The following is an 8779-nucleotide window of genomic DNA, read 5'->3' as shown; positions in this document are numbered from 1 at the left end:
ATTCCTAAGATGAAAACTCATAGCTATGAGTGCCTCCAAAAAGAAACTAGGGAGGGCATACACTAGCAGCTTGACAGCACACCTAAAAGCTCTACAATAAAAGGAAGCAAATTCACCCAGGAAGAGAAGATGGCAGGAAATAATCAAACTTAGGGCTGAAATCAACCAAGTGGAAACAAAAAGAACTATTCATAGAATCAACCAAACCAGGAGCTGGTTCTTTGAGAACATCAACAAGATAGATAAACCCTTAGCCAGACTCACTAGACAGCACAGGGACAGTATCCTAATTAACAAAATCAGAAATGAAAAGGAAGACATAACAACAGGACATGAGGAAATCCAAAACATCATCAGATACTACTACAAAAGGCTATACTCAACAAAACTGGAAAACCTGGATGAAATGGATAATTTTCTAGACAGATACCAGCTACCAAAGTTAAATCAGGATCAGATTAATGACCTAAACAGTCTCATATCCCCTAAAGAAATAGGGCTGGAGAGATGGCTCAGCAGTTAAGAGCACTGACTGCTCTTCCAGAGGTCCTGAGTTCAATTCCCAGCAACCACATGGTGGCTCACAACCATCTGTAATGGGATCTGATGCACTTTTCTAGTGTGTGTCTGAAGACAGCTGCAGTGTACTCATATAAATAATAAATAAATCTTAAAAAGAAAAGAAATAGAAGCAGTCATTAATAGTCTCCCAACCAAAAAAAAAAAAAAACCCAGGACCAGATGGGCTTAGTGCAGAATTCTATCAGAACTTCTAAGAAGACCTAATTCCTACACTCCTCACTCTATTCCACAAAATAGAATCAGAAGGTACTCTACCCAATTCATTCTATGAAGCCACAATTACTTGTTGGAAGCCGCCCCCACATTCGCCGTCACAAGATGGCGCTGACAGCTGTGTTCTAAGTGGTAAACAAATAATCTGCGCATGTGCCAAGGGTATTTCTCCACCCCATGTACTCTGCCTTCCCCGTGGCAACAACTCGGCCATGGGCTGCAGCCAATCAGGGAGTGATACGTCCTAGGCGAAGGATAACTCTCCTAAATAGGGACGGGGTTTCGCTTTTCGTTTTTGGGTTTGAGTTTTGCACTCTGGCTCCTGAAGATGTAAGCAATAAAGTTTTGCCGCAGAAGATTCTGGTTTGTTGTGTTCTTCCTGGCCGGTCGCGAGAACGCGTGTAAGAATTACTCACATACCTAAACCACACAAAGATCCAACAAAGAAAGAGAACTTCAGACCAATTTCCCTTATGAATATCAATCCAAAAATACTCAATAAAATTCTTGTAAACCAAATCCAAGAACACATCAAAATGATCATCCATCATGACCAAGTAGGCTTCATCCCAGGGATGCAGGGATGGTTTAATATATGGAAATCCATCAATGTAATCCACTATATAAACGAACTCAAAGACAAAAACCACATGATTATTTCATTAGATGCTGAGAAAGCATTTTACTAAATCCAACACCCCTTCATGATAAAACTCTTGGAAAGATCAGGAATTCAAGGCCCATACCTAAACATAATAAAAGCAATATACAGCTAGCCAGTAGCCAACATCAAAGTAAATGGAGAGAACCTGGAAGCAATCCCACTAAAATCAGGGACTAGATAAGGCTGCCCACTTTCTTCCTACCTATTTAATATAGTACTAGAAGTCCTAACCAGAGCAATTAGACAACAAAAGGAGATCAAAGGGATACAAATTGGAAAGGAAGAAGTCAAAATATCACTATTTGCAGATGATATGATAGTATATATAAGTGACCCTTAAAAATTCTACCAGAGGCGGTGCCAAACTACTGCTATGGAGCAGGCACCTCCAGACCCTGAGAAGTTCTTGCAGCCTGGACCCCTGGAGCCTCTGGGGGCCCTGGGGCTCTGCGGTCGGTCTGCGGTCGGTGAGGCGAATGAGGGCACCCAGGAAGACGGCTCAGGGGTCGACACGATGACAGGAAATAATTTTTGGTTGAAGAAAATAGAAATCAGTGTTTCAGAAGCAGAGAAGAGAACCGGAAGGAACAAGGTGAACATGCAAGAAACATACACTGCCTACCTCATCGAGACACGGTCAGTTGAGCATGCCGATGGTCAGTGTGTTCACAGACTCACTGTGGAGGCGGTACAGTGAGTTCGAGTTGTTGAGAAACTACCTTCTAGTGAACTACCCACATGTTGTGCCATCTCTCCCAGAAAAGTGGGCAGAGTTCGTGTGGCATAAACTCTCTGCTGACAACATGGACCCAAACTTTGTGGAAGAGACGACGCGTGGGCTTAGAAAACTTCCTCTTGAGGGTTGCTTCACATCCTGTCCTTTGTAGAGACAAAATCTTCTATTCATTTTTAACCCAGGTAACTGGAAGGAGACTGTGAATGAGACTGGATTTCAGCTGAAGGCAGACTCCAGGTTAAAAGAGCTTAATGCAACATTCAGAGTGAAGAACCCAGACAAGAGGTTTACTGAGCTGAGGCACTACAGTGATGAGCTGCAGTCTGTCATCTCACATCTCCTTCGAGTCAGAGCTAGAGTAGCAGATCGACTCTATGGTGTATATAAAGTACATGGGAATTATGGGAGAGTTTTTAGTGAATGGTGTGCCATCGAAAAAGAAATGGGGGATGGGCTGCAGAGTGCTGGGCATCACATGGACGTGTATGCATCTTCTATTGATGATATTTTGGAAGATGAAGAGCACTATGCAGATCAGCTGAAGGACTATATGTTTTATGCAGAAGCACTTCGGGCTGTGTGCAGGAAGCATGAGCTTATGAAGTATGACCTGGAGACAGCTGCTCAAGACCTGACTGCCAAGAAGCAGCAGTGCGAGGAGCTGGCCACTGGGACTATGAGAACATTCTCGTTGAAGGGAATGACTACCAAACTCTTTGGTCAAGAAACTCCAGAGCAAAGAGAAACCAGGATAAAGGTTCTAGAGGAGCAGATAAATGAAGGGGAAGAGCAGCTGAAGTCTAAAAATCTGGGAGGCAGAGAATTTGTGAAAAATGCATGGGCTGATATTGAACGCTTCAAAGAACAAAAGAACCGGGACCTAAAGGAAGCCCTCATCAGCTATGATGTCATGCAGATCAGCATGTGCAAAAAGAGAATTCAGGTTTGGACCAATGCTAAAGAATGCTTCAGCAACATGTAATCCCATGAAGTGACTTTCTCTGCAATCAAAGTGCCCCAAACCAAGCACAAGTAAAAAAATCTATTTCTACCTTATACATAAAAGCATACAGTACATTGAACAAATCCGCTTTCTTTAAGCATAGTTGTGTTCATATAGCACAAAATGATACATTTTAATGAAGAATATATATTATAATTTGAAGTTTTGGGGACTGGTGCTGATTCCAAAAAAAAGTTAATTTAATAAGATAACCAACAGATTGTTAGTCAGGCTCCTGAACCAGTGCCTCTGTCAGGATGTGAGTTAATCTCCATGTGTGCATCTCAGTGCCCCCTGTCCAGATCTCTTTACAGGCAGTTCTTCCCAAGACCAGATGCCAAGATTTACATTGTAGGACCCACTTCTGCTGCACAGTTATTTTATCTTGCCTTAGAGTTGAGCTGTTTGGATTGACAAAGCTCAGCAGAAACTTGTTGTGACGTCTAAGGTTTTCTTCTGTGTTCCTAGATACTGTACCATCTGCCACACTAGAAAATGCCTTCAGTTTGTGTCTCACCAAAATTTTGATACTGGTCAGAAATTTTATACTGCTAACAACAAAGTCTCAGCTTCTCAGATTTGCAGTGGAATAAATACATTATTACAATCTAGAAATTGCTATATATAGAGTATTAATTTAACATTACTGTTCTCAGATAAGAAGTGTTAACTTTGACAGCAGCCTCCATTTCTTCTGTTCCACTCTGTGCACATGGCGTTTCAGGGTACGAGGTGTAGCATCTCCATGTGTGAGACACTCGTAGTGAGCACAAGTGAGCAGTACCATCACCATTAGTGTGCGTTTCTGTTGCCTGGCTGTGATTTTTGTAAAGATAAATGATGATGTTGTGCTTTAGTGTGTGTTTCATGGCACATGTTCAGAAGCCAAGCACATTCTCTGCCAGCTTGCAGACTCCTCCTAACCGTGCATTCATTATTTCTAATGTTTTAAAACTATACTCAGTACTATTTGACATTTGACTTTTTTACATGTTTAAAATGTTGCTGGATTTTTGTGCTGTTTGCCAAACTTATATAATAAAGGAAGTGTTGTGTTTAAAAAAATAAATTCCACCAGGGAATCCTACACCTGATTAGCAGCTTCAGTGAAGTAGCTGGATATAAAACTAAATGAAACCAATCAATGGCCTTTTTCTACACAAAGGATAAACAGGCTCAGAAAGAATTAGGGAAAAAACACCCTTCACAATAGTCACAAATAATATAAAATACATTGGTGTGACTCTATCTAATGAAGTGAAAGATTTGTATAAGAACTTCAAGTCTCTGAAGAAAGAAATTGAAGAAGTTCTCAGAAGATAGAAAGATCTCCCATGCTCATGGATTTGCAGGATTAATATAGTAAAAATGGCTATCATGCCAAAAGTAATCAACAGATTCAATGCAATCCCCATCAAAACTCCAACTCAATTCTTCAATGAGTTAGAAAGAGCAATTTTCAAATTCATCTGGAATAACAAAAAACCTAGAATAGCAAAAACTATTCTCAACAATAAAAGAAACTCTGGGGGAATCACCTTTAATTCAAAAATGATGGTAATATTAGTTTATAGACGAAGAACCCATGTTTGAAAGTGACATCTAGTTGAGTAGCAGATAGAGTGATTAATTAGACAAACATTTAACCAAATAGGATATTCCAAATTCTCACAAAAGGAGAGAGGAAAGGGAACTTATTTAGGGGGCAGGAAGAGAGCAAAATAAGACGCAGTTTTACCAGGAGAGTTTAACAGAGACAAGTTGAAGAGAGAAAAAGGTAGACATATGTTGGGAATTGCAGGCTGGTCTCCAGTCGAGCTGAGGTCTGAACCCCAATGGTCATAATTCCCCTACATGACATGGTAGGCATTCCCTCATGCTCCTGGAACTCCAGCCCCTGCCTAAGGTACCACCTCACACAGCCCCCACAAGAGAAGCATGGTCAGTAATCACTTAAGCAATGGCCCAAGCTTCACACCTTCAGGCTAAACTCCTCCCAAGTTACCTAGCAACAGTGAAGACCATAAAAAGGGGTGCTTAGCCCCCACCTCACTCTCTTATTCCTTTGTCCTCTCACCTCTCACTTCTCTCTCCTCTTCCCTTTCTCTTTGTCTTCTTCTTTCCTCCTCTTCCTCCTCCTTCTTCTTCCTCTTCCTCCTCCTTCTTCTTCCTCTTCCTCTTCCTCTTCCTCTTCCTCTTCTTCTTCTTCTTCTTCTTCTTCTTCTTCTTCTTCTTCTTCTTCTTTTTCTTCTTCTTCCTCTCTCTCTCTCTCTCTCTCTCTCTCTCTCTCTCTCTCTCTCTCTCTCTCTCTCTCAGACAAGGTAGTATAAAACTTTAAAAACTATACCTTCTGAAAAAACAAAGAAGGGGGGAATTATATCCCTGTGCACATTATCTAAATCACATTTTTATTTTTAAAAAACTAGACATCATGTTTAGGTCAGATGATCTAAGATCCACTTATTGGCACATGCCATGATCCTGTTCAGATACTTAATATGGTGGAAAGGGGTCAATGTTTCTGTTTTTTCCACAGAATGCTACAAGAGCATGCTAGCTTCCAATGTGACAGGCTGACCTGTGACCTGTGAGTGCCCTGACAGTGGTGACCAGAAAGCTGTGTTGGGTGCACAGAAGAGGAGGAAATCGGAGAGCAGCCACTTAGAAACAGATGAAGAAACTTCCTATCTCTGCCTTGGGCTACAGCAAGGAGAGCCAACCTGGTGTCAACTGGGGACAACTAAAAAAGCTGACTCGTGAGGCAGAGGGACTGCTACAGAGTACTGGAGAAGATTTCATCAGAGACATTGTTTTTGGCCATTCAGGTCAACTCTCTAATAGCGGTGAAAGCTTGCGTACCTTACCCATATGCTATTTTATTGGGAAGTTCTGATAAAGTTAAGATCACCAATCTTGGCAAGTCTTTTCATATTCATTGTAGTTCTTGTCATTTAACTAATTGTGTAGATTCTAAATTAGATAAGGAATCTGCTGTTATGATTTTGCTTAAGAGACCTGTGTATGTTTTACTGTAAAGTTAGGAAATGATCCTTGGTTCGAGAATTCAGGATTGCAAGCTTTAAAAAGACTAAACAAACTTATTAGACCTAAGAGATTTGTAGCAGCACTGATTTTAGGAATTACTGCCTTAATTGCAATTTCAACTTCTTTTGCATTATCTACCACAGCCTTAGTTCAGCAACTGCATACTACTCATTTTGTTAATGATATGCATAAGAACATTTCTGCAGCCTTGTTAGAGCTGCATATTATGGATAAAAAATTGGAAGCGAAGGTTAACGCCCTAGAAGAAGTAGTGCTGGCAATAGGGCAAGATATTGCTAATATTAAGACCAGGTTAGCTACTAAATGCCATGCTTCTTTCCAATACATTTGTGATACCCCCTTACCTTATAATACAACCATTGATTGGGAAAAGACTAAAGCTCATTTAGAGGGAGTATGGAGAGATACTGAGATTTCCCATGACTTGGAACAGTTAAAGGCAGAAATTTCAGATATTAGTAAAAGTCATTTGGACACTTGGAACATTGATGAATTGGCTAGACATTTGAAAAACCCTGGAGCTCTTGACTCTAGCTACATATGTATCAAAAGATGGCCTAGTCGGCCATCACTGGAAAGAGAGGCTCATTGGACACACAAACTTTATATGCCCCAGTACAGGGGAACACCAGGCCAAAAAATGGGAATGAGTGGGTAGGGAAGTGGAGGGGGGAGGGTATGGGGGACTTTTGGGATAGCATTGGAAATGTAATTGAGGAAAATATGTAATATAAAAAAAGAAGAAAAACAACCTACGTGCATAGAACCCCCTGGATTGGGTTCAATATATAATCCTACTTATTATTTTTGGCATTGATTTATTAGTAATCATTGTGTTTCCACTCATCTTTTTTTTAATTAGGTATATTCCTCATTTACATTTCCAATGCTCTCCCAAAAGCCCCCATACCCACCCCCCACTCCCCTACCCACCCACTCCCCCTTTTTGGCCCTGGCGTTCCCCTGTACTGGGGCATATAAACTTTGCAAGTCCAATTGGCCTCTCTTTGCAGTGATGGCTGACTAGGCCATCTTTTGATACATATGCAGCTAGAGACAAGAGCTCCGGGGAACTGGTTAGTTCATATTGTTGTTCCACCTATAGGGTTGAAGTTCCCTTTATTTCCTTGGGTGCTTTCTCTAGCTCCTCCATTGGGGGCCCTGTGATCCATTCAATAGTTGACTGTGAGCATCCACTTCTGTGTTTGCTAGGCCCCGGCATAGTCTCACAAGAGACAGCTATATCTGGGTCCTTTCATCAAAATCTTGCTATTGTATGCAATGGTGTCAGCGTTTGGAAGCTGATTATGGGATGGATCCCTGGATATGGCAATCACTAGATGGTCCATCCTTTCGTCACAGCTCCAAATTTTGTCTCTGTAACTCCTTCCATAGGTGTTTTGTTCCCAATTCTAAGAAGGAGCAAAGTGTCCACAATTTGGTTTTCGTTCTTCTTGAGTTTCATGCGTTTAGCAAATTGGATCTTATATCTTAGGTATCCTAAGTTTCTGGGATAAGATCCACTTATCAGTGAGTACATGTTGTGTGAGTTCCTTTGTGATTGTGTTAACTCACTCAGGATGATGCCCTCCAGGTCCATCCATTTGCCTAGGAATTTCATAAATTCATTCTTTTTAATAGCTGAGTAGTACTCCATTGTGTAAATGTACCACATTTTCTGTATTCATTCTTCTGTTGAGGGGCATCTGGGTTCTTTCCAGCTTCTGGCTATTATAAATAAGGATGCTATGAACATAGTGGAGCATGTGTCCTACTTACCGGTTGGGACATCTTCTGGATATATGCCCAGGAGAGGTATTGCTGGATCCTCTGGTAGTACTATGTTCAATTTTCTGAGGAACCGCCAGACTGATTTCCAGAGTGGTTGTACAAGCTTGCAATCCCACCAGCAATGGAGGATTGTTCCTCTTTCTCCACATCCTCACCAGCATCTGCTGTCACCTGAATTTCTGATCTTAGCCATTCTGACTGGTGTGAGGTGGAGTCTCAGGGTTGTTTTGATTTGCATTTCCCTGATGATTAAGGATATTGAACATTTTTTCAGGTGCTCCTCTGCCATTCGGTATTCCTCAGGTGAGAATTCTTTGTTCAGTTCTGAACCCCATTTTTTAATGGGGTTATTTGATTTTATGGAGTCTATCTTCTTGAGTTCTTTATATATTTTGGATATTAGTCCCCTATCCGATTTGGGATAGTTAAAGATCCTTTCCCAATCTGTTGGGTTTTTTTTTTTTTTGTCTTATTGACAGTGTCTTTTGCCTTGCAGAAGCTTTGACATTTTATGAGGTCCCATTTGTCAATTCTCGATCTTACAGCACAAGCAATGGCTGTTCTATTCAGGAATATTTCCCCTGTGCCCATATCTTTGAGGCTTTTCCCTACTTTCTGGTCTATAACTTTCAGTGTCTCTGGTTTTATGTGGAGTTCCTTAATCCACTTAGATTTGACCTTAGTACAAGGAGATAGAAATGGATCAATTGGCAATCTTCTACAT

General features: G+C 41.0%; 1 pseudogene; it reads left to right on the top strand.

Moving 5' to 3' along the window:
* Positions 1833–3174, top strand: Gm9514 (predicted gene 9514; annotated as a pseudogene).

Source organism: Mus musculus, chromosome 17 (assembly GCF_000001635.26).
Source record: "Mus musculus strain C57BL/6J chromosome 17, GRCm38.p6 C57BL/6J".
Lineage (NCBI taxonomy): Eukaryota > Metazoa > Chordata > Mammalia > Rodentia > Muridae > Mus > Mus musculus.
Note: the sequence above shows the minus strand (reverse complement) of the source record. Positions and strands in the feature narration are given on the sequence as shown.